We start from the raw sequence: 27842 nt of genomic DNA, 5'->3' as shown, positions 1-27842 counted from the left end.
ACAAGACAGGGATGTTTGCTTTTTTGGTCAGCATTGTACTGGAAGTTCTAGCCAGTGTGACTAAGCAAGAAAAAGAAATAAAAGACTTCCAAATTGGAAAAGAGAGGAGTTAAATTATCTCAATTTGCAGATATATGATCTTATATGTAGAAAATTTCAAAAAATACACAAAGAAAACGATTAGAGTTAATAAATTAGGAAAGTGGTAGGTTACAAGATCAGCACATACAAATCAGTTGTATTCTATATCATAACAATAAGTTCAAAAAAATAAAATTAAGAAAACAATTATTTTTACAATAGTGTCATAAAGAATGAAATACTTAGGAATAAATTTCATTAAGGGGTGTAAGAATTGTACACTTAAAACTACAAAACATTGTTGAAAGAAATTAAAGATCTTAATGAATCAAAAGACATTCCATGTGCATGAATCAAAAGGCTTAATATTATTAAGATGGCAATATTCCCCAAGTTGACCTACAGATTCAACACAATCTCTGTCAGAATTCCAGCTAACTTCTTTGTAGAAATTGACAAACTGATTCTAAAATTTATTTATAATTGCAAGGGACCCAAGATACTCAATCTTACAAAAGAATGAAATTGGGGGATGTACACTTCCTGATTTCAAATCTAACTACAAAGCACAGTAATCGAAATAATGTGGTAATGTCATAAAGACAGACATATAGAACAATGGAATAGAATAGAATGCTCAGAATAATCTCTCACATATAGGGTCAAATGAGTTTTGACTTGGATGCTAAGGCCATTCAATGAGGAAATGCATAGTCTTTTTTACAGATTATTTTGGGACAATAGATAGTCACATTGAAAAGAATGAAGTTGAACCCCTACCTCACTCCATATACAAAATACATCAAAATGGATCAAAGACCTAAATATAAGAACTGTCAATTTGACATCATATCTTTAGAGATTGGTATTAGGTATATATATATTCATCCTTTTATTATTTTAAATATTTCTCTTTATCTCGAGATCTACTTTATTTGATATTAAGACCTACGTCAGTATTTTTATTCTTATTGTTTGTAAGATATATCTTTTTCATCTGTGCACTTTCGACCTATTTGTGTCTTTATATTTAAAGTACATTAGTGATGCTAAACATCATTAATCATCAGGGAAATTCAAATTAAAACCACAATGTGATATTACTTCACACCTGTCAGAATCACTATCATCAATAAACCAACAAATGACAAGTGCTGGTGAGAATGTGGAGGAAAGGGAACCTTCATACACTGTTGGTACAGACACTATGGAAAACAGGATGGAGGTTTCTCAAGAAATTGAAAACAGAGCTGCCATATGACCCATCAATTCCATTTCTGGGTATTTATCTGAAGAAAACAAAAACATTACTTTGAAAAAGCACATGCACCCCTATTTCATTGCAGCATTACTAGTAAGAGCCAAGATATGAAATCAGTCTAGATGTCCATCAATAGTAAATGGATAAAAAGATGTGATATATATATATATCACAATGGAATATATTGAATGAGAATGATGGAGGGAGATAGGAGCAAAGGAATTGAGGATGTATGCAAAGAAGTGTTGAACATGACTGATAATGAAATGTCAAGTACGTGACAAGAAAGGAAGAACATGATTAAAGCGATGGGTAGTGCAAAGGTGTTAAGATCAGTGAGCTGAAGGTGTCAGTGAGGTCAAAGACTTTTGGCCTAAGGATGAGCTGGAAAAAAAGGGTGGTGATAAGGAAGCAGAATGCTTGAAATAGAGATTTTGTTAATGGTATAATGATTGATCTCGAACATGACTTTGAGAGTGAATAACTTCAGTGGATTAGAAGAAAAGTTCACTGGAAGTAAAAAGGGCAGGGAGTTATGATTTGGATATTGCTTGGATTACCTTCACGAATATTAGAATCATCAGTAATGGTGACAAGATGAATGGTGAAAAGAAAGACTATAAGCCAGGTAATCAAATATTTAATGCAGAAAGATCAACCAAGATGAAAGTCTTTTATTTTAGTGTATAAATTACCATTATCTTTATAATCATTTTAGTTGACCCTCTCTGGATCTCCTTTACCTCCATTATGCCATTAAATATATAATGGTTAGGAATTCTGGTATGAAACGGTATGAGGCCCTCCCCGGTGAAACAACCATTAAGTAGTTAGAAAAAAATTTATTTTAAATTAATGTCTCTGCAAATTTTCCTAAGGGTATAGTACAAATGAAGAAACATTTATTCAAGAACATCTAGATTTCAAAAGGTACTCTGAGAATCTGTGGAACTTGAGCCACGTTCTTCTCTCTCCTCCTCCTCACCTGACAGCTCAGCATAATGGAAGCTCACTCCAGGTATATGTGGCCAAGAAGACAGGACTCCCTTTCCCTCCATTTCTCTGGGTTTTTGTATTTCTCTGTAAGAGGCAGGCTGCCAGCACTCCTCAACCTTCCATGTTTTGTGTTGCAGAGTCTAAATTCCAAGAGAGTGTGGCCAAAAAGTTGGGATCTCCCTTCCTCCACCTAGTCCCCACTCATAGGACAGGGACTATTCCCTAGGCATGGCAGGCTAAGAATTATGGGACCACAAATATCCTCTTAACAGCTCACTAGTGGGGTAGAGGTTTCCAAATTGAGAGAAGGAAACTTAGAAGACCAGAGGCTGCCACCCCTCCCCAGCACTCTGCTCATAAAGCAAAGATGTCACTCTAAGAGAAGTGGACCACTGTGCCAGTCCTCAGCTCTGGAGGAGAGGCACATAGATTTTGCCTAGAGAGAGAGGCAGACCCTAAGAACAGAGTTTCAAAGTCCTCAGAGAACTGACTTTATCTAGAACAGAGAATGGAGAAGTTGAAGCCTAAGGTTACTCTTGAAAACAATGGAGATTTTGGTGGTATGTTAGTAAAAGGAAGACAATAACTCCATGAAAACAACAACTAAACTGTAGGCCAGGTAGTCTACCAGAGAGACCAGGAAATAAAATAGCTAATAAGAGACTCCTAGATTTAGAACAATCTTTATAGAAAGGACTCAAGGAATACCTCTGCTAAGAGGTCTGTATTTAATTGGATCAGACTGTGGAGCAATATATGCTCCAGGGAATTGTCAAAAATAATGGAGCAATCAGCTAACAATTAGTGGAGCTAACTGCTGAGTGTGATATCAAATGAAGCATACAGCTTAATAGAGAGGACAGGAAAAGAGACAAAGAGAGCCCTACTAAAATCTCTGTCATCCCTGGGAAACTGCGCACATGCCCAGGACTGAGGTTTCTTAAGAGCAACATCAAGAATTTTATTAAAATAGTCCTGCCAAATCACTAAACAAATAAACAAACAAACAACAATAACAAGCTCAGGGGAGAGAATACAGTATACAGAATTACTATATTACCTATAATTCCCAATTTTCAACAAAAAATTATGAGGCATGAAATGAAACAGGAAAGTGTGATATAGAGGAAAATAGTAGGCAACAAAAACTGTGAGAGGACCCAAATGAACTTAGCAGAAAAAGTCTTCAAAGAAACTATTAAATATATGTTCAAAGAAATAAAGGAAACCATGCTTAAAGAAGTACAATGCCTCATAAAATAGAGAATATCAATAAAGAGATATAAATTACAAACTAATGGAAATTCTGAAGGTGAAAAATACAGTAACTGAAAGAAAAATTAACTAGAAGGACTCAATAGTAGATTTTGAACAGGCAGAAGGAAGAACCAGTGAATTTAAAGATAGAAATTATGTTATCCTAAGAACAGAGAGAAAAATAAAGAATGAACAGAGTGGGAGAGAAATGTGGGACACTATTAAGTGTGCAAACATTAATGGGAGTAACATAAGGAGAGGAGAGAGAGAAAAGAGCAGAAAAATACTGAAAAAATGGTTGAAAACTTCCCAAATTTCCTGAAAAGCATTAATCCACACATCTAACAAGCTCAATGAACTCCAAGTGGGATAAATGCAAAGAGATCCACACAACACATCAGAGTAAAATGTTGTAAGCCAAAGCAAAAATCTCAAAGGCATAAGAGAAAAACAACTAATCATGTACAATAGAATCCAATTGGGTTGATGGCTAAATTTTCATAAGAAACAATGGGTGCCATAAGGTAGTGAGATTACATTTGAAAGTATTGAAAGAAAAAGTTGTTAATTGAGAAATTTATATCCTGCAATACTATCTTTCAACAAAAGATAGTTTCTCAATGAAAATAAATGGCCAATAAAACACATGAGAAGACTCAACATAATTATCCATTAAGAAATGAAAATCAAAACAGGGAGATACCACTTCATACACACACTAGGATGGCTAAAATAATAAAGAGACATCATAAGAAGTATTGGAAATGATGTGGAAAATTGGAACCATAAGAGCCTGCTGGTAGGATGTAAAATGGTTTAGCCATTTTGGAAAACTGTCTGGAAATACCTCAAAAAGTTAAAAGCAGAGTTCCCATATGGCCTAGGAATTTCACTCCCAGGTATATACTCAAGAGATGTGAAAGCATATGTTCTTATAAAAACTCATATTCATAATAGTGACAGTATTCATAATAGGAAAAAAGGGAAAACAACCTAAATGTCAATCAATGAGTGAATGGATAAACAAAATATGGTATATCTGTATATCTGTATATATTTAGCAATATAAAGGAACCAAAGTACTGATACATGCTATAAAATGGATGAACCTTGAAAACATTATGTTACTTGAAAGAAAGACCATGTATGAGTGATCTTTTGTGTGAGTCCATCTATATGAAAGGTTCAGATTAGTCATCTCCATAGAGGCAAATGTCAATTAGTAGTTGCTAGGGTCTGGGATGGATGAGGGAAAGAATGGATAGTGACTGCTAAAGGGTACAGGGTTTCATTTGGAGGTCATGAAAATGTTTTAAAATTGAGTGTGGTGATAGTTCCATAACTCTGTAAGTATAAAAACATTGATTTGTACCCTTGTAAGTGATGAATTGTTTTATGTGAATTATATTTCAATAAAGTTGTTATTATTTTTAACATGATGGTTAGAAATGACAGCAATGACTCAAAATGTCTGATTTCTTAAGCTGTATCTTCTCTTTTCTTTCTCTTGGCCTAGATCCTGTAGTGACAACTTCTCAACATTACTTTTCATCACATTCAAAGAACAGTGAGAGCTAACTTTATTTTCTGGCTATCTCTTTATCCCTCAAATTGTCAAGCTTATTTTTCAAGCTCTCCAGAAGAAGTAGTAATTCTATAATAATCCTTAGAAACAATTAGTGTAAGATTAAAATATTTACTTTAAATCTTTCTGTTGTGCCGCATATTTTCTCTATTACCATCCACCATAATTTATACTAAATGACAGAAAGTGTGAAATATCTATACAAATAGGTAGAAAAATAATAATTGATTCCATCTTCCAAGTGAGATTATAAAATATCCACAATAGAATTAGCAGCCACTTTTTCTCTTCCAGATGAATATCTAATTTCCATGTTTATGTAGGAATATCATTTTCTGAGTACAGGTCTATTTTTATGATTCGAATTACACTGTCATGAGGGTAATTATTATTATTATTATTATTTTAAAATTATTATTATTATTATTATTTGCATCATATTTCTCTTCTAAGAAGTATCCTTTCTGGAAATCCCACATATCACTCCCTGTCAGCAACTACTTAATTTCCTCTCCATATCTTACTTTCTCTTATAATCTATTTCTATTCTATCCTAGTTCTTGAGATAACCTTGACAGAAGCACAAATCTCTGGAATGTGTCTATGTTCATGTATCCAAACCATGAGACAAGTGCTGGGAGAGGAATACATAGGAAGCCAAAATTTGTTGAGTGCCTACTAAGTGCCAGGTACTTTATATATATCATTATAAATACAACATTATATCATTAATCTACATAATGTTCCCATGAGGTATCCTGTCACCTCCATTTTAAAGATAAGAAAACTGAGACATACCTAAGCCACTTGCCCAAGATAACATGGCTAATAGGTGGTAGAGCCAGGTTTAAACACATCTGTCTTACTGCACTAAACTTTGCTGATTCTACTTGTGTTTTAACATTCCCACCAAAAGTTTAATATTAAATCAGTTCTTGGGTAGAAAATAAACCAAACAAACCTACAAACAAATAAAACCAGCTACCTTTGCAGTCCCTATTGCCAGGTATTTTCTCTAGTGTCCTCCCTCTACTCTGAATCAATTCTAGATTTCTTTAGGAAACTGATATCCATTCCTTCTCCTTAAGAATTTCAGCACCCTCTCTTAGTGGAAATTTCTTCACAGGAATTTTGCTTGAATGCAAATAGAAGTTTTAATAAACTTTTTTTATGACCTGATGAAATCTTCTGGAATCCTCTGTATCCAGAACAACTCCCAAAGTGACCCCCCCATCCTCATAGTTCTTTCCAATTTCCCTGAGAAGTGAATAAAAAGCCATGACATTCTTTTTCTGCTCTGGCTACTACCCCTCATTCTTTCTTTCTGTCTTCCTCTTGACTGGTCTAAGCTTCATTATAAATATCATCATGATTGCCATATATTGGGCACTTACTATGTACCTGGGTCCTTATATATATTATTTCATTTAATTGACATCAGAACCCCAATGAAGTTCTCATTACACGAGTAAAAAAATTAAGGCTCAGAGAGGTTAAGTGGCTGATCTAAGATCACATAACTGGTTAGTGAAACTCATATTAGGACCCAAGTCTGCCTGATTCCAAAACTTGTGCTTTTTTTTCATTAAACTATGAGATCTGTGCTGCCTCCCACAGGAGATGGAAGAGAGATGAGACAACCTATTCAGGCTTCTTGCCAGGATTTTGTTTCAAAAGAGTATTTTAGATAAAACAAAGGGATATGACAATATAAACAGAAATAGAAATTTAGGAGATCCCCATTGTTATCATATTGCTTTAATATCAACATTTCAGGTTGAAGTTATAAACAGTGACCACTTCACCCACCCCCATGTTACCAGATACTTGGGAATTTAGCCTTTTGCTCATTTCAGCTTGACAATAGAAAATATAAAAAGAAAATTTAAAAGATTCAAAAAATTACTCTGCAGTACCCTTGTGTAAGATGTTAGTCAGGTTTGATTTGGAAGTAGTACCCTTGATGTTTAGGAGAGATAATTTGTGAACCAAAAGAAATAATCCTCTACACAATTGATATAAATGTACAGAACACATAATTCCAAGAATATACCATCTGCAATTGTGATGATAACTGCTTTCATTTAAGCATAGCTTTGCCATTAACCAGGTACTTTAATCAGCTCTCAGGATTCTTAACACAACCCTGAGAGAGTTAGATTTCATAAGAAAGGGTGTTCCCATTTACTGAGTATCTGCAATATTGTAAGCTCTGTCATGGGTGTTTTACTTTATCTAAATTAGCTAATTTAACACAGAATGTTATGTGCTAAGTGCTATTACTAACTCTGTCTTCAGATTTAAAAAACCTCATTAAACTCTAAATTTTGGCTGTTCTTTTGCTCAAAAGGAAGGAGGTCAAAATTATGTGATTCCATGGAAATGTAACAGAAGAGATGGCCTGGTTGAGTCCATAATCCTCTAGCTTGTTGGGGTGGAGGGAAGGAACGTGGAAGCCGGAGAAGAAGAATGATAGGGCTGAATCTAAATGTTGGCTCTCCATTATAACCTGCTATCTCTATTTTACTTAGTAAGTTTAAGAAGGGTTTTGATAGAGTCACAGAAAAACACATCATTAGAAAATTATCTTGAGAACTCCAAGAGGTCACCTGTAAGAAGAGACCATGGTGGGCCTTGGTCTTAGGCCATCTTTTCTTCTCATTCTATATATTCTCGCAGGGCCATCTTATCCATGTTCATAGCTACAATGACCTTTTATAAACCAACAACTCTCAAATCTATATCACAATCCAGACCTCTCTCCTAAATATCTTTTCACATATCTAACTGTTTACTGAACATCTTACTTGGATAACCCACAGACCCCAAATGGAAGTATCTCCCTTGTTGTGGAAAAATATCCCCAAAGCTCCAAAACCCAGTCCAACGAAAAACCAAGCAGTAACTTGGAGAGGAGAATTCAAATTTATTACGTGCAGTCCCAGACGAGCGGGTGCTCTGAAGATCTGGGCAGTGGGCTCATTTGAAATATTGCATGTATACCAGAATTTTTGTACAAGCTAATTGATCAGTTTGAACTCAAACCTTTGCAAATGATGGGGGGGTGCTATAGAGACTACAAGTAGTAACATTGGTAAAGCCGGGAGTTGTCATGGGTTGCCAACGGATACAAATTGTTACAGAAAGAAAGAGTTGCTAGGGTACAAACAGTTACATTCATGGAGCAAAGTCACAGACAGTTACATTTGCAAGTCCAGCAAACTGCAAGGGAGCTTTTGCAGGAGCCCTTGCATGCAGTAAGCTTATGTGCATAAAATAAGCATATTCACAGAAGCAGAAAGCTGATTAGTTTTTAATGAGATTCTCCAAATTTTCTCTTCACCCTGATGCTCTGCTCCTTTTTCTTGTTTCATGTTCCAGTGAAGGGAAGCATCATCCACTTAGTTGCACAAATAAGAAACCTAGGTATCTTCCTTGGATTCTTATCTTCTCTAACTATTCTCTATCCATTTGACCCTGAACTTAATTAATAGCTAACTCATCAACTCTATCTTCCAAACATCTCTGAAATCCACGTGCTTCTCTGTCAGGAGCTCAGCTGAGCTGGAGAGAGCCAAGCTGTCATGTATTGGAATAGCTATTAAAAATGAGCCAAAATGAAAGTAGCAGTCAAGTTTTTAATCACTTACTACAGTAGTACAAGGAAGTGGTTAAAACCATAGAAAGTGTAAGCTCCCTCCATTGCATTTTCTACCATGGAATGGTTGCAGAAAGCGACACCCGACGGAGGAAATTAGACTCTCAGACAACTTTGTTAGCGGAAGGAGAATTTAATGCCTGCGGAGAGCATGAGGCATTCAACAGACCCAAAACACGATCTCCCCTTGGTTAGATTTCTTACAGCTTATATACCCTTGCAGTGTCCATGCAAGGGGCACGTGATTCCTTTGTCTGAGGTTTCACATGTGCCTCATGACTCAGGATGGGAGGGGGAGCTTCGGGTGGGAATTTCTAGACCACTGGTCTTACCTATTTACAGATCAATTTGCCATGTAGAACCTAAAACCTTGGCGCTATCAACACTTATAGAATTCTCAGAGAGATGAGACACTGCGGCTATATATAGAAAGTAGCATTTACTGATGCCAGCACCAGGTCAGCCAAAGGCTGAGCTCTAATTGTAACATAACACGCAATTTTACAAAGTCTTGTTATTCCTACACAGCTACAGAGATAAGAACATTAGTTGGATAGGAAGCTACGAATCAACAAATGTGAGCTGGAGAGTCCTTGAGGTGGGGGAGGTAGCTATGGGGAAACATGTTAGCTGGAGAGCACTGGGCAGTATGGGGGAGAGAGCAGTTTTAATCGACTGAGTGGGTTACTTCTGTGTGAGGGTTTGGATGACTCACTGTTGAGGGAGCCCCAAACAAAAGGCTCCTACGGCTTTATGGACTTAAGGGTCAAAGGAGAGAAAGAAGCGGGGGAGGATTAGGAATAGAAAATACTGAATACTATGTAACAGTGGGAAAAGTAATTCCAAGTCCCTGATAAGGAGTCCTCCAAAAGGAGATGCCTAGGATAGGAATGAGGATGTATATAAGAGAATGGCTGGCCAGAGGACCCTGAGTCCTTGACTGCAACTCCCTTTAGAGAATGCAGTGCACTAGTGCACCAGCTGTGCACCAAGACCGGGAGGGCAGCTTTTCCCCATGAGGTATGCCTGGTAGACTCTTTGTAATTGCTTGTGGTTGGGCCTGAAAAAAATCACATTTTGGATGCCTTTTGTTTCTTTCTCTTGCCTGATTGCTCCAAGCTTGGACTCCCAATACTATATTGAGTAAGAGTGGTGACAGGGAACAGCCTTGTCTTGTTTCCTGATCCTAGATGGAAGGGTTTTAGTTTTTCACCATTAAGTATATTAGCTGAGGGTTTGTCGTATATGGATTGCCTTTATTATGTTGAGGTACTTTCCTTCTAAACCCATTTTATTAAGTGTTTTAATAAAAAATGGATGCTGTATCTTGTCAGATGCTTTTTCTGCATCTATTGATATGATCATATGATTTTTATCCTTTATTTTGTTTATGTGGTGTATCACATTGATCGATTTGCATATGTTGAACTATCCTTGTGCCCCTGGAATAAATCCCACTTGATCATGATGTATAATTTTTTTAATGTATTGTATTTGATTTGGTAATATTTTGTTTAGAATTTTTGCTTTGTATTCATCAGAGACATTGGTCAGTAGTTTTCTTTTTTGTGTTTTATCCTTACAAGGTTTTGGTATCAGAGTAATATTGGCCTCATAAAATGAGTTAGATGTATTGCCTTTTCTTCAATTTTTTGGAAGAGTTTGAGAAAAATCGGTATTAAATCATTTTTGAATGTTTGTAGAATTCATTAGTGAGAACTTCTGTTCTTGGACTTTTACTTTTTGGGAGGTTTTTGATAATTGTTTCATTTTTCTTACTGTTGAATGGTCTATTTAGATTTTCCAGTTCTTTGTGATTCAGTTCAAGAAGGTTCTATATTTCTAAGAACTTGTCCATTTCTTCTAGGTTATTGAATTTGCTGGCATATAATCTTTCATAGTGTTCTTTTATGATACTTCGTATTTCTGTGGTACCTGTCATAACTTCTTCTCTTTCATTTCTGATTTTGTTTATTTGTGTCTTTTCTCTTTTTTCCTTAACGAGTCTAGCCAGGAATTGGCAGTTTTATTGATCTTTTTATAGAAACAGCTCTTTGTTACATTATTTTGTTTTCTATTATCGTTTTGTTCTCGATTTCATTTAATTCTGCTTTAATTTTTATTATTTCCTTCCTTCTGCTGACTCCTTCCTTCTGCTGACTCTGGGCTTCATTTGTTTTTCTTTTCCTAGTTTTAAAGATGTAATGTTAGGTTGTTTATTTGGGATTTTTCTTTTTTCTTGAGATAGGCCTGTAACGATATGAACTTTTCTCTTATTACTGCTTTTGCTGTTTCACAAAAGTTTTGACATGTATTTTCATTCTCATTGGTTTCTACATATCTTCTAATCTCTCCTTTTATTTCTTCTTTGACTCTTTCGTTCCTTAATAGCATATTGTTTAATCTCCACATATTTGTGGTTTTTCTACTTTCTTTTTGCAGTTGATCTCCAATTTCCAAGCATTGCGATTTGAAAATATGCTTGGTCTGATTTTAATCCTCTGAACTTTGTTGAGGCTAGTTTTGTGTACCAACATGTGGTTTATCTTTAAGAATGTTCCATGTGCACAAAGAAGAATGTATAATCTGTTATTTTGAGATGAAAGACTCGGTAAATATCATTTATTTCCAATTAGTCCAATGTGTCATTTAAAGCTGATATTTCCTTATTGATTTTCTGTTTAGATGATCTATCCATACCTGTCAATGAGGTATTTATGTCCCCTATGATAATTTTGTTTTGTCAGTTTCTCCCTTTAATTCTGTTAGTAGTTGCTTTATATATATTTTGCAGCTCCATGATTGGGAATATAGACAGATGATAGATAGATGATAGGTAGGTAGGTAGGTAGGTAGATAGACAGATAGATAGATAGATAGATAGACAGATAGATAGATAGATAGATAATAGATAAACGTTATGTCTTCTTGATTTATGGTCCCCTTTATCATTATAGTGTTCGTCTCTCGTTACCTTTTTATTTTTATCTTGAAGTCTGTTTTGTCAGATAGAAGTATAGCTACACCTGCTTTTCTCTGGATGCCATTTGTTTGGAGTATCATTTTCCACCCTTTAACTTTGAGTCTATATTTGACTTTGCAGCTGAGATGTATCTCTTGAAGGCAGCATGATGGCTGGGTTTTGTTTTTTGATCCAGTCTGCTACACCATGTCTTTTTATTGGTGAGTGATCCATTTACATTCAGGGTGATTATTGATATATGAGGTTACCCTATAGCCATTCTATCTTTTGTTTTCTTGTAGCTCTGTGTCTCTATTGTTTCTTTGCCCTTGTGTTTCTGTCTGCTATTTTAGTTTGGTAGTATTCTATGATTTTTCCTCTGTTCTCTCTTGTTTTATGTTATGTGTCATAGTTCTGGAATTTTTGTGGAATCATTAAGTTTCTGTAAAAGAAAATTTCATATATACAGTAGTCCTTTTTCTTCTGTGTGCATGTTATCTCCATTTGCCTTTGCCGATTTGGACCTTTACTCCCTGTCATTTTCTGTTTTTTGGGCTGTTGTTGTTTTGTCTCAAATTATCCCAATTTATGCCATGAGTTCATTTTTGATATGCAGTCCAACTATTATTGTTGAATTGTCTATTTCTCCCTTTAATTCTGTCAGTTTTTGCTTCACATATTTTTGGGCTCTGCTGTTTGGTGTGTATTTGTTTGTAATTGTTAATTTTCTCAATGGATTGACCCTTTAATCAATATATAATGTCCTTTATTTCTTGCAACAATTTTTATCTTAAAATCTACTTTGTCTGATACTAGCACAGCCACACCAGCTCTCTTTTGGTTACTATTTACATGAAATACCTTTTACCATCCTCTTGCTTTCAACCTATTTGTGTCTTTGGATCTATACCCTTTTAGGCAGCATATAGTTGGATCATGTTTTTTATCCATTCTGCCAATCTCTGTGTTTGCATTGGAAAATTTAATACATTAACATTAGATAACCATTCATAAGAAAGGACTTACTTCTGCCATTTTACTATTTGTTTTCTATGTTTTTTATCCTTTTTGTTTCTCATTTCCTCCATTACTACCTTCTTTTTTGATTGATTTTTTTTCTTTGTACCATGTTAATTTCTTTCATCCCTTTTCCTGTATATTTTTGTTTTCTTAGTGGTTACCCTGGGGAATACAATAAATACTAACTTATTTTCAATATTATACAAAAACTCTTCTCCTTTCTATCTTCCTCTCTAATGTTTTTGTCACAAATTCCATGATTTTACATTGTGTGCTCATCAACATAGATCGATAATTATTGTTTTATGCATTTTTCTTTTAAATTATATAGAAAAAAAACCAAAATATATAATATTGGTTTTTACATATACGAATGTAGTTATTTTTTAACATTGTCCTTTATTTCTTCTTCATATGACTTCAAGTTACTGTCTAGTGGCCTTTCATTTCAGAGTAAAAGACTCAGCTTAGCATTTCTTGCAGGTTGATTTACTAGTGATGAACTCCCTATCTTGTATATCTGAGAATGTCTTAATGTCTTCGTTTTTTCCAGATGTAGAATTTTTGATTGACAACGTTTTTCTTCCAGCACTTTAAATATGTCATTCCGCTGACTTCTGGTCTCCATGGTTTCTGAAGAGAAACCAACTGTTAAATCTTACTGAGGATACCCCTTACATACAGTGAAAAATTTTGCTGCTTTTGAGATTCTTTCTTTATCTTCGGCTTTTGACAGTTTATCTATAATGTGTCTTAGTGTGAATCTCTGAGTTTATCCTGCTTGGATGTCATTGAGTATCTTGGATGTATGGATGCTTATATTTCATCAAACTTATGATGTTTTTAACCATTATTTTTAAAAATATTCTGTCTCTTTCTCTCTCTTCTTTCTCTCTGGGACTCGTATTATATATCTATGTCAGAATCCTTGACGGTGTCTCACAGGTCTATTAGTCTCTCACCACTGTTCTTCATTCTTTTGTCTTTCTGCTTCTCACACTGGACAATCGCAATTGACCCATCACTGATTCTTCTCACTGCTCAAATTTGCTATTAGACTCCTCTAGTGAATTTTTCATTTCAGTTATTTTACTTTTTAACTCCAGAATTTCTACTTTTTATAATTTCTTTCTCTTTATTGATACTCTCTATTTGGTGAGACATCTTTGTTCTGGTTTCCTATAACTGAAAATATCTAAGGCAGCTGATTTAAAGTCTTCATCTAGTAAGTCCTATGTCTGGTTTTCCTCAAAGATGGTTTCTGTTCATTTCTTTTTATCCTATGAATGGGTCATACTTTATTATTTCTTTGCTTACCTCACAATTTTGTGTTGAAAACATATAAAAATTTTGAATATTATAATGTGGCAACTCCGGAAATTTAATTCTCAACATTCTTAGAGTTTATTGCTTCTGCTTGTTGTGGGTTGTTGTTCTCTCTTTAGTGATTTTTCTAAAGTATTTTCCTACAGTCACTATACTTTGTTGTATGTGGCCACTGAAATCTGTGTTCCATGAGCTTAATGGTTAGCTAGTGCTATGACAGTGATTTCCTTAAGGAACTACAGCCAAAATTAGAAGAAAAAAATTACTCTCCCATTTTTTACAGATTGTCTCTGTGTTGGGCATGGCTTCAATGCTTAGCCAGGCCATCAATAATTATTCTGTAGCCTTCACTTTGTGCCAGCATGGAGCCGGAAGGTCAGCTAGAGGTGAAAGTGTGAGGTCTTCTCAGATGTGTTCCTAATGTGTGTCCAGCCTTGGGTATGAGCTTTAGCTTCTTCATTCCCAAGTATACATGACAAGTTTTAAAAGCCTTTACTTTCCCATGTATCTCCTTTCAACTTCTTCCTTCCCAGGCATTTTTTTGTTTTTATCTGTCTATTGTTTATTCTGATTATTTTATCTCTTGTTCCATTCTGCTGTAGCCAATACTTTTGCCTTTAAATGCTTTTAACAAACCCTGCCTGGGAAGCCACTTCAGCCCTGGGAACACTTTGAATCAGATAAAACAAAGGAAAGCCCTTGAACCATCCTTTAGGGTCAAAACACACGATCACAAATTTTTGAGAATAAGATCCATATTGCTCCCTCTGGCACTAGCACTCGCATCAGGTGTGCAGGTTGCCATCTTCATGGCTGCCATTGATCTGGGAGATGAGGGATGGCAAGTGGGCAATTTAAAATACCATAGTACTCTCTTACTGCAATGCATCAGCTTCTTTCTTCATTAACTTTTCAATGGTGGTTGTGTTTTTATGAGATTGCAATGTTACATGAAATTTGATTCTAATAGTTTTTGCCAGCTTATTAGTTGCTGTAGTGGAGGCATGGAATCTTGGAATCCCTACTCTGATATATTCAGTGATATCAATTGAAATAGTTCTGCAGCTTAATGAACAAGAATATGTTTAATTTTGTAAATGTTCTACATGTGCTTAAAAATAGTATGTAATCTCCACTCTTAGATGAAGTACCATTTATATATACATATGATCCAATTTATTGATTCTATCATCCCAAATTTCTATATTCTTACTGGGTTTTGTTTTTTGTTTTTTGTTTGTCTGTTTGTTTTTGCTTAACTATTAATTGCTAAGGTATATGTATTCAGTTTCTCACTGGAATAACAGATATGTGTATTTCCCCCTGTAATTCTGTTTGTTTTATATACTTTGGACTGTGTTAATAGATGTTTGTTAATTTAGATATATTTCTCCCTAGTGAATTGAACATTTTGTCATTACTCAGTAATACTCTTTATCTTTAAGTATACTTTTTATCTTAAAGCATAACATGAATGAAGCAATACCAGCTTTCTATTGATTAGGATTTGCCAGCATATATTTTTCTATCTTTTAATTTTAATTTACAGATTTTGTATATGTCTCCTAAAAACAGCATATAGATAGATCTTTTCTTTTTCAAGTCTAATAATATTAGTTCTTTGATAGAAGCATTTAATTCATGTAATTAAATTGTTGATATATTTAGATTAAATCTATTATATATATTTTTTGCCTTTCCTATGTTTTATTTTCTCTCCTTTCTTGATGTCTACTGTATAGAGCTATTTTTTTCTCATTCTATTTTTCTCCTCCAATATTTTGGAAATTAGTTATGTGCTCAATATTTATTATTTTGAAAATCCTTCTGGAAAATATAATGTATACTTAATGTATCAGAGCTTAAATTCAAGAATAGTTTTATCCCCTTCTTGACCAATGCATGGTCTTTTGGAACTCTCATTCCTATTATCACCTCTCCAGACTTATGGGCTATTTTTGTCATGTATTTAGTTCTTGCTCATTTTTTTTTAGTATTGGAAGATGTTGTTATTATTATTTATAATTAATATTTGTTAGGATTACCTTCATGTTTATCATACTCTTTGCTCTTCAATTCCACTTGAATCTCTGTTTGAAGTATAGCCTTTACAATTTTATGTTTAGTCTATTGGTAGCAAACCCTCAGTTTTAGGTTTCTTTCTTTTTTTAGGAACAAAGTAGCATCACTAGATCTAATATGTGTCTGTGAGCCAGCAAAATCTCAATCACCTGTATACTTTGTATCTACCCTGAAAGGAGGCAGTTGGTAGGGCAGATTTGGAATTTGAGAAGGAACAGAGGAGGAGGAAGAACTATATAAAAGTCATAAAACCTGGCATGACCATATCTCAGTGTTCACCTATTACTATGGCCTAACTATTAATAACAATCTTCATTCTCAAAAGTTTTATGGTTTAGATAATAAATTTTATGGTCACTTGAAAAAAGTCCAAATGACTTGTAGCCCTCCTGGCTTCTGGAGCCATGCTTTCATTTGTATTTAACTAATAAAGCTTGGGACTTTCATTTCTAGCTGAAATGGAATGAAATGATAAAATGGAGTAGTGTGTGGCAGTCCAAAGTTGTCACTTGAGAATAAGCAGAAAAGGCATATAAAACATAAAAGAAAAAAGAAAAAAAATATAGAGAAAGTTGGAGAACGCTACTAGAGCATTGAGAACGAGAAACCAAGATTCCAAGGGGAGATGAGCTGACAGTTACAGCTGCTTTTCCCCTGAAGGTGTGTGTCAATTCTGCATGTGCAGCAGGAGGCAGGGAATTTAAATTTTGTCTGGGAAGAAGGCTACTGTTAGGAGACAGAGAAATAAGCAAAGCCTCTGGTTGTCCTCTAGGGCTCGATAGACAAAATTGGAGACTAAAAGGGCCAAGAACTCAGTGGAAAGAAAATGCTGAGCCTGATATACAAAGAGTTTCCTTTTTGAAACATTTGCCAAATTATGCAGTTGCATGGGGCAGAGGCAATTAAAAAAATAAATAATAAATAAAATAAAATAAAATAAGATAAAATAAAGAAAAATAAAATCAGAAAGTCTCTTAAAAGCAGGTTGAAGTTTGTGCAGTTTTTTGGTTTTGTTTTTTGTTTTCTAGTTTTACTCTACTAAGGAAACAGGAGTTATGGTGCATGGCTGCTAGGGGGAAATTTTATAATTTTTAAAATTGACTAATCCAAAAGAAAATGAGGCATAAACCAGGGGCGAGGGGGAGGGGAGAGAAAAAAAATAAGATAGTAAAAATAAATCCAAATATATCAGTAATTACAATAAAGGTAAATAGACTATTCCAATTCAAAGACAATGGTAGCCAAACTGTTTTAAAAAACAACCACCACCATATATTGCTTATAACAGACACTTCCTAAATAAATAAAGAGGGACGTTTTGTAATAATGAGGAGTTCAGCATACACGATGAAGCCACACTATTTATCCCTTGCAATGTCAATATTTGTAAGAATTCCCAGGGTAAAGCACGCCGACATTCCCCTGGTTTCTACTTGTCACTTTTCCTTCCCGTTTACTGCACACAGTTCAATTCCCTGTCATCTTGGCTTTCTGCCTGTTTGCCTACTATCTTCACTGCTTTATCCCAAGAGTGAACGTATTTCTTTCATTGCTCACAAACACAATACTATGGCTTATAGTAGATAATTGCTCAGGTTTAGGGATGACAAAAGACATTAACACACAGAACGGGAAACAGCTTTAAACTGGATTACAGATTTCAGTATGTCCCAGATTCCTCAGTTGATTTTTCCAAAGAGGACTCTATCACAATCATGAATTTCTCAAGCCCTGGCCAGCTACCTGTTGCCATCTCATCTTCACTTTCCCCTGGATTCCAGAACCCTAAAATTCTATTCCTCAGTATGCCAAGAATAAAACTAAAAGATTCCTTTTATTTAATTTTACAGAACGTCTTTTTCTGCCCCTTTGTTTCAAGTTCACCCTTTTAAAGTTGTAGGTTGGGTGGTTGTGGGGGCTTGCTAGGCCCGCGTGCATATAACAAGCAGCCCCATCATAGTATCTTTCTAAGGACAAGAGTACTCTTTCTTCGAATGTATAATCTTAGGTTGTAGAAGCAGCCCAAGTTTTTAAAAAGTATCTTTTCATCCCTTTGTTTCCTGCTGTGGTTATATTATAAATGCCAAAAGAGAGGGAGAGAGGGGATGTAGGAGCAAAATTTCTCATGAGATAAGAAGACATGTAATCTATAGTTCAGGATTTGTTTTTGCAACAAAAAGCAATATCTTCTGTGAAATTTTGGGGATGAATGGAAGGATAGATGGACAATGGGGAGCAGAGAGGCAGGTCAGTTATGTTGAGATGTATGGAGTATCTAAGAGCTTTTATTTGTACATATGCTGCATATTACTGATATACAGTAGGGGTTGATCCAAAGTATAAAAGAGTTTAGAAGAATAAACTGACCTCTTAGTGAAGGTTGTAAATGAAGAAGTAATTGGCCGAAAAGTAAAAATATAAATGGCAAGAGTTTCAAAATAAACAGTGCTGGAGGTGAAGTTCAACTCTGAAGAGAGCCAAGTTGAAATGTGTGGGGACAGAGGAAAGATTGTGAATCGGAAATGGGGTGGCACTGCATGTGAAATGATTCTGATGTAAATCAGAAGTTAAAAAAAAAAAATCCAGAACTGCTGCGTTAATTTTAAGACGGAGATGGGGAGAGGCAGAAAGCAGTGAATCTTAAATGTTGACAGGAGGATTGTAACTCTGTTAGCTCTTTTCATGCAATTAAAAAACTAAATTTTCACCCACTTAAATCTTCTTTCTATGGCAGTTTGGTTCTCTGCCAAACTCTGGGTAATAAATAGAGTCTGCAAGCTCTCTAAATACAGAGCTGCAGCTTTACAGGGGAGAAGTCAAATCAAGATAACAAGGTGAGAATGAAACTACTATTCTGATAGATTTTTGTCACGTTTTGCAGAGTTAGATCTTGGGAACCGTGAAAAACTTTTTTATTTGTATAAAATAAAGAATTAGGCTGATTTGTTATTGTTGCCAACAACAGTATAAGTTGATGATGATAGCTGCTACTAACTTATAATTCTATTTCAATTTACTTTGGGGGATTTAGAAAATTATTAATTGCTAAAATAGATTGTAATAGTCTTTCTAGTAAATGTTCCTCTCCCCCACCACAAAACTTCTTGAAGGAAGTTGATAATTCTACTTCATACTCCTAATGCTTATCCAGGACAGACTAAAAATTGTTTAGTTGCCATCTCCACAAAATCATCTGCTCAAAAATAAACCTTTTGTGAAAAAAAATAAGGAACCGACATCCTAAATGAGTAAACTCAAAAGCTCATTCGTTTTGCTGCTCTTCTTCATTTAGATTTTCCTTTAAAGTTTGTTTTGTTCTGTTTATTTCTTGCTGTCTTCCTTGTGGCAATTTTTTTCTCCCTGCCCTTTTCTCTGCCTTGTATTTCCATGCATGAATATATGCCTACAGACCATTTTAATAAAGAAAATGGTACAAAATCCAAAAGTATTGTGGCTGCACACAAATCGATTCTAGAAGGTTTTTGGAGACTTGAGAACAAAGTGTCTGGGACTAGAACTGGATCTTCTTGACTCTCCCTCCTCATCACTGTGCTTCTTTAGCTTGAATCAGCCCTGTTTGCCACCGTGGTCCTATGCTGTTCCCAACATTTTCCCTATTGCTTCTCACATTTGTCTTTCAAATACTTGATGTTCCTCTTTTAATTTTATCCCTGAAAAGGCACAGCTCTGTGTTCAGAAAAATTCAGAATTCTCTATTTCTCAGAGTTTGGGGTGCTTGTGCTGAATAATATAGCTGGCTAGTGTCTTTTAAACAGTTAAGAACTCTGCACAGGCTTCACTTTCTGTAACTCAAATTTTGCAGTTTCTGCATTCTTCTTTGAAAATGTTTCCTACTAATCCTTGACTGGTGCCTGAATAATTCATTTTCTCAGAAATTCATTGACGTCTCCCATCACTGTTTAAATGACAATATCTACAGCTAGCATGTTCCTCTTTCTCCTTCCTATTTACACAGAGGGAAGAATCCTGAGGGGAACTTTCACTTAGGAATTGAAATAGGGCTGAAAGTAAGGAAAGAGATTGAGAAACGGGAGCTGCCACTCCTGGCCAGGGTCTGCAGAGGGTTAAAGAAATAGTTTGTAACTAGCTGCAGGGAAATTCTTCAGGGGTGGAGTGAGTGGGTGGCATGGAGCAGAGAAAGGCAGGGTAGGAAAGAATGGGGGAGTTGGCGAGCAGCATTGGGGAAGAAAAAATATATATTAGGGAATTTTTATGCCAATATATCTGATAGTATGAGGTCTTTTTTTGGAGATATGAGTGTGACTGTGTCAAAATCAATGTATCTTTCATTCAACAAGTCGAAATGTTGGCAAAAACAATAGGAATTGAGTGTCAGTCAGAATTCTTCTTCTTCACATTATTTTACAGCAAGGACATTTAGAAATATTAAGACCAAAAATAATATTCTTGAACAGCAGAAAGAAACCTTAATTCCATCAAAAACTAAAAGGATGCTTGGTTCGAGGACATCAGGAAATCGTGGTAGAATCCATAACCCCTTTAGGTTTCCTTCTGAGTTCTCTGGTGCTGACATCTACATGTGAAAGGAACTTTTAAAAGGACGCAGCCTTAGAGCACAAGCAAAGTTCATTGTGGGTTGGGGGAGTGGTAATGGGTAGTAAAGAATTTGGGGTACTTCCTCCCTATAGCAGACTCATAGCACAGGCTCACATACTGGCCTTGTTATTATTGGTAGATCATGCCATATCTGTGATGGCTTTGTTTTTGTTTTTGCTTTAAGTGAAGAGTACAATATAGCATAACAGTCAAACACAGATTTTTAGAGTCAGACAGACCTCAAATCCATCATCTATCAGTGACTAGTTGGGTGATTTTGGATCTTACTTAATTTTCCTGAGCTTGTTTTTTTTTCTCTCTGGTGCAAAATGTAAAACAAACAAACACAACAACAACAAATCATCTTACACAAGTGAGGTGTTGTGATGCTTATGACGGTAAAGCAAGACAGAAGCACTCACTAAAAGTAACTGTTATTAATGTCTGAACATGTATTAAATGTGAGATATGTTTCACTCATTATCCCATGTAATTCTTACAGCACCTCTGGGAGGTAAACATTGTTTTCTCCACTTGTAAAATTAAGCAGGTAAGATTTGGAAAGATTGTACTAACCTGAGATGGCATAGTCAGTGAATTTCAGACAGAGATTAAAACCCTGAGTCAATTCCCATGAAGAAAAAAGAAAAAAGAACCATGAAAGAAAACGAATTCCAAACAACTTTATTTAGTGCATCTCTAATCTTTTTTGTGAAGTCATTTTCTATTCAAAGTTTCCATCATTTTCAGAATAAAAGTATTAATGAAATGACATTAAAGCCTGATACCTATTTTCTTCAGGGCTACATACATTACCAGCTGAGGGAAAAGGTACCCGGCCAGCCACTATTCTCTTAGGTAACTTTCATTTGCCATTTCTATTGGTATTGCCAGAACCAAGAGGAGTCCACCCACAAACTTGGCTGCGTGCTTCACTTTTAATGAGCACACTAGTCTACATCCAATTCTCCTTCACTTTGAATACTTCATAAATTGGATGATTGTCACAATTTTTCCTGGCAATACTACTGTGTCTGAGACATTTGCAATTGTAAGAATGTTTTAGTCATTGCTTCTCTTGAATTTCTTAGCAAGATTCAATATTTTCTTAAAGAGTTTGACAGAATTTCATAGTTTTCCATATCTGCCATGTTCAAATCTCAAGCACACTAACTTCTTAGCCCACTAGCTCTATCAATGGCAGTTACTGAAGAAATGCTATTTAAGCAGTTTCTATTTTCTTTATAAAGAGATTATGTGCCTGGTACCATGTCCACATAAGAGTGCTCAAACCTGTGGAGAATTTTTATGAATTTATTTGAGCTAAACCAATAACAATGCCAGGAAGCAAGCTATCAAATGCTCCAGAGAATGACAGTTTTGTGGTTTCCTTTATATCTTTGGAATTAAGAAGAGAATATAGAAAAGATTACATGAAGGTGGGACAAAGCAGGCAGGGATTGGGTTACAGGACAATTAATAAGATTACATGCTTTCTTGAAGGTAGTCATGCCTGTCGAGGGGTATTACTTCTGGTGTTTCAAAGGTGTGTTAACCTAGATGCCCAAGAACAATGAATGGGGCTGTCTTAGAAACCTTTCACTAAAGAAGTTATATGGCTGGGGCAAGACTATCCACCATAACCTGCCCAGTTAGGAATTTATAATCAGATTACCCCGTGAGGTTACTTTAGGTTAGATTTATTACATCTTCCCTTTTTCTTCCACACCCCACGTTATTTCTTTTGGGAGATTATTACACCAAACATGAATTTTCCTCTAATCTGAATTTATTAGTTCCAAAGTTTTTCCTCCCGAGGTTTTATTTTTCCATTATCTTTTACTCATATATTATGTATTACTTGTCTACATTCTTTAGCAATCCTGTTTAAACAATGCTTTATCTGTAGTGAACATGATTGCTTCATATTGGTAAGTTAGTATTAATATTAAGTTCTCTTGAGTAATATTTCTTTCTAATCTTTTTAAAAAGGTTCTGCCATAGATATAGGCGCCAACATTCACTCTAATGTAATTTGGTGGCTATCGTCAGCTTCTCTTTTTAAAAAATTTACTATGACTTGCATAAAATTCATATTACCTGAATGTATATGTAGCATTACTTTATCAAAGAGGATGCGTAATGTTTCTTCACTGACTTATTCAAGAGCTATAATTGTAACTGTCACTACCTGATGGTTGTTTAATAGAATAAATTGGATGTTATTAGCTCAAAGGAATATAAGTTATTTTACTAAGAAATTTTGGAGGGTCCTATGCCTAGGACATGACATATAATGCTTACATCTGGCTGTCCAATTATTATTACCATTTATCATGTCAAGTGAAAGGATTTCTCCTCAGTACTACGAAGTCCATTAGAGTTAGCATTTAGAAGCATTAAATTTATTTGCATTGTGATTGCCAGTGGGGAAAAATATTGTTTATAAATCTTTGTACCTTTTAATTCATAAAAATATAAAAATTAGATAGAAGTCCATTCCTTAGCAGCATCCATTTTTTTTTTTTCTGGTTATTTGTGGCAGATGCTCCTAAAAGAATATCTGGGTTTAGATTCATTGGTTCTCCCTATTATGTAGGCTGAACCTTGCAATGACTAGTATAACCCCTAGGTTTGTGGTTCATTGTTAGGTCCAAATAACTTTTGTATGTATTTTGTGCAAGACCTCTTCTTGGCAAAGGAAGAGACATCATTTACATTCTTTTGCTCTGCATCATTGGATATACTCAGGAAGAGGTTGTATCTGTCCAGAGGAGGAAAATGGTTAAGTTTTATCTTGGAGAAGAATAAGACACAGAAGACTGTGTTTAGTACAGTTATTCTACTTTCATAGTTTTTACCTCAAACCCAGCTACCAGGAAACTAAGGCTAAGCATACTTAGAATGAAGAGCCCATGTAAAGAATGAAGTCAGCAATTTGGGGAAACAACTGAAGCAGCCCAGGAAGCAGGCAAGGTGGGAGACAAAGGCTTCTCATACTGTGGTGAACAAGTTTCCAGACCTCTGATCACTCGCAAAGCAGTTTGGTTTAAACTTTTATGGGAATTAAGGATCCACGTCAATGGCCAGGCTTCTATACTCTTAATTTTTAAATGTCTTCTAATAACCAAATTTAGTATCATCTAATACATAATGCAGTGAATTACTGGGTGGTGATCACATTTTTGGTTGTGAAAAAACATCTCATGATCTATCCAGTAGTGATATTCAAAACATTTAATAGCTGGTATGGCATGTGCATAGGTAAATGAGGAAGGAACCAGTCACATGGAACATGCGTCCACTTCCTCTCTGACCATTTTCAAAGTGGTTGTAGCAATTTACGTTCTCATCTGTCATGTATAAAAATTCCAGTTGTCCCAAATCCTTGCAAATAGTAGGTATTTTCTGTCTTCGTCATTTTGGCCATTCTGATGGGTGGACACCATGGTTCTCCTTTAATTTTAATGCATACATTTTCTTTACCTTTCCTAAAAATATGTTATGTTAGTCTGGGACAACTAGTATTTTTTTCCCAGACTTGAGTTAGCTAGCAAACACTTCAGGAAAAAAAAATCTCCCTTAGGATTGTAATTTTGGAGCCGAGGCACTCCTCTGTTGTGTCCCAGGTGTGAGGCAACATTAAAGAGGGAAGAAAACAAACCATCATGTTGTATTTACATTTCAGAAAAAAAATAGAAATCACTTTTAAAAAATGTTATATTATAGTAGGAAAAAAAAGAATTTTTCTCTTAACCTCATGGTCACAAATTACGTTTTTATAGTCTTAGAATACAATATACATTAAGAAAATTTAGTCAAGTTATTGTTAAATTATTATAAGCTAATAATAATCCACTCTCATTAATTTTCTTAATTAAAACATTGTTCAAATAACATATAATTTAAAAAAGTATCTGTTTTGTGTAATTTATCACAAGTATTTGATAAACCTGATCATATAGAAGTTCTACATGTGACCATAAAAGTACTAAAGGCTGATTGGTTGACTGTTGTTGTTGTTGTTTCTTTTTTTTTAGCATAAGAACAATTCTTATCTTCTGGTTAGGTGTTAGGAGCCTTAAAATAAAAGTTCAAGCAAAGCAAAGTGCGTTTTTGAAAGCAAGCACTTTACTAACCAGTAGTTGACTTCCATTCTTAAGGAGAAAACTTTTTTTAAAAAAAATGTTTTTCTTTTTAAAGCAAGGGTGGCACACTTTTATCTTCTACCATTGTAAAGCTTTGCTACCTCAACTAGTGCTTTGGACTCCTTTCTCTTGGTCCTAGATTTTAGAGACCAGAGTCCTTCTTTCCCCAATTCCATAAACATCCACCATATCCTTGTAGAATCTCCTCTTATTCCTTAGTTTTCCAAAGTTGCCTTCAGATGAAGCTTTCTAGTTCCCAGGGTCAATTACAGAAGTATATAGTGGCATCTCTATGCACTGGGAATGGAAATTAGGTATACTTTCACTGGCCTTAAAAATACATGTGTGGAATCTGGAATAAATTTCTTCTTATTAGTGTTTTATGTGGTTGAAAAATATACCATACCCAAATCAAACTGCTTCTTAGCAAATGAGCCAATTTAAATCTAAAGTTTTACCTGTCTAAAAACCTTATGCTTCTCTTAAAAACCAAATGGAAATTCACATGATAGAATTTAGGATAACACCCACAGAACCATATCCTTGTTAGGATTTGGAATTGTGCAAATACTAAACCACTTTAGGCTTTGGAAACCAGGTACTATTCCCAGAGTCAAAGCTGACATTAATGGACAAGTTCTCATCTTCAGTAAAGTGATCTGTTTTGATTATACTGTTCCCAGTTCCAGATGCTCTCACACTTGGTGGCATATATTTGCAGAGAATTAGGCAAGAACCAGAAATAATTCTTCTATACATACATACATACATACATACATACATACATACATACAGAGGCAATTACTCTCTTTTCATGAATAAACAGAGATGATACATTTTGATATTTCTGTATTTCCTACACTTGCAAGTTGTCCTCTTTTATGGACTAGGTATAAAGTGTTTAGAAAGCAGAACGAGTCAAGTTTAAAGCAGTGAACTGAATTAAGACAGATTAGATTTTATCTCTAGTTTGGGTGATGACTTATGACCTATGACTCAGACATACATACATGCTGTGGCATGGCACTTGCTTTTTCCTTATTTATTTCTCAGCAAAGCTTTTGCGCAGGCTGGATTTTGCCCCCACTCCTTCCTGACACCTTCTACAGAATGTTGTGCCAGAACTATTTGCTGTGACTCAGTTTTAATTATATCTTCTAAAACCTTTTTCTACCTTCATGTTGTCTAACAAGCTAGAAGGAAACAAATCAAGGAGTGCATCCCCTTACCCCCCACCCCCCACCAAAATAAGTAGTTTCATTGGTTTCTGGAGATGGGACATTGCACTGTATAAGAATATATTCAAACAGTTATTAAATTCCATACATGAGACATAAGGATAACACCAAAAATTTCCCTGATAAACTGGAACTTTTCTCTGTGCTTTCTTCACACTTTGTTTCTCTTTACTGTTGTTAATATTTTAAAGAAATGGCAGCAAGATACAGAGGAAAATGCAGTCACAGGTACCACTCTGTGAGTTGGGAGACCTGAGTTCTGTTACCCACTCTATAACTGTGTGACTTTGAGTAAGACCTGTTCTGAATATCACTTCCCTCATCTGTGTAATAGGGAGTTCTAGGCCAGCTCTGCAATTGTTAATGGTACTCAGTGGACTACAGAGGGGGTTCAGCAAATATCTGACATTAATTTCACAGGTTCTGGGGCTACAAAACATCCATCCATACACCCAATCAAAATGTCCTTTTGCTCATCTAAATAGTTTTATTGTCCTCAGTGACTGACATTACAATCTTCTCTTTTAAAAAATCTTTTGCAATTTCATAATTAACATATGAAGATGTGAATTTTTTTCTTCTTTTTTTAACCTGCTTGGGATTCATTGGGATTTTTGGATCTGAGGATTGGGGTCTTTCAATAATTCTAGGAAGTTATCAGCCTTTATATCTTCAAATATCGTTCCTTTCCTATTCTATCATCTCCTTCTAAAATTCCAAATAGATATACATTAGACAGTTTTATTCTGTTCTCCAAGTCTCTTACTCTTTTTAACATATTTTCCATCTATATGTGTCTCTGGATAATATTCCAAATAATGTCTTCAGATATATTTTCTAGTTCACCAGCTCTCTTTATCTGTTTCTAATCTGCTGTTTAATCAACCACGGAGCTTTAATTTCAATAAGATACTTTTCATTTCTAGATAGTCTCTTTGGATCTTTTTCAAATCTATTTGTTCTTTGCTCATGTTTTACTCTTTTTTAGAACTCTACTCATATTAAAATCAGTTAATTTATATGTCATTTCTTATTGTTCTAATATAAGAAGCCTTTGCAGGTCGTTTCCTACTGTCTGTTCCTTCTGTAGGCTCTCGTCGTGGTGCTCACTATTCCTATTGCTTTATAAATCTTGGCTGAAAACTATTCATTTGCCCTGGAAATTTTTCTGTGTGAATACTTTGTGGCTTGGGCTGCAGTTGAGTTCGTTGAGATAAGATTTGTGTTTGCCCTTCTCATTTGTCTTGGAACAGTACCAACTTAAAACCATTTTATGTTAAATTCTCTGTTTCAGTCTTTTAAAAGCACACAGGTAGTGTAATTTCAGACTGCAAACCAACATGGGGGCCAACTTTTCATGAAGAAATACGTCTCAAAGGAATGTTTTTTTTTTTTCATCTAGTGCCAGAGTTGAGACAAATAAGCTTCCTAGCTGGCCCCTTCTGCTGATGGGGTTTATTTATCTCAATGATCCTTATACTGTGAATGTTTCCCTTTGGGTATCCAGGTTTATGCAGCAATTTCCTATTAGAATTCTCATCTTAGGCATATCCTGAGCTTTATCTCCTGGACCCCGCACTTCATGTAGTTTGTCTGTCCTGTCTCTTCATTTAGATAAAACTTTAGGAAAAAAACAAAATTGCTTGACTC

General features: G+C 35.2%; 1 protein-coding gene across 1 annotated transcript in view; it reads left to right on the top strand.

Moving 5' to 3' along the window:
- The first annotated feature begins 19033 nt into the window (after window positions 1–19033).
- IL33 (interleukin 33) overlaps window positions 19034–27842 on the top strand; it is a 32917-nt gene continuing 24108 nt past the window's right edge. Inside the window, exon 1 of the mRNA XM_039880564.1 lies at window positions 19034–19062. The gene's annotated coding sequence lies outside the window, so the exon portion shown is untranslated. The remainder of the gene's footprint in view (window positions 19063–27842) is intronic.

The sequence above is a fragment of the Pteropus medius genome, unplaced genomic scaffold (assembly GCF_902729225.1).
Source record: "Pteropus medius unplaced genomic scaffold, Ma_sr-lr_union100, whole genome shotgun sequence".
In the NCBI taxonomy this organism is placed as follows: Eukaryota; Metazoa; Chordata; class Mammalia; order Chiroptera; family Pteropodidae; genus Pteropus; species Pteropus medius.
This window is presented reverse-complemented; position numbering and strand designations above follow the sequence as displayed.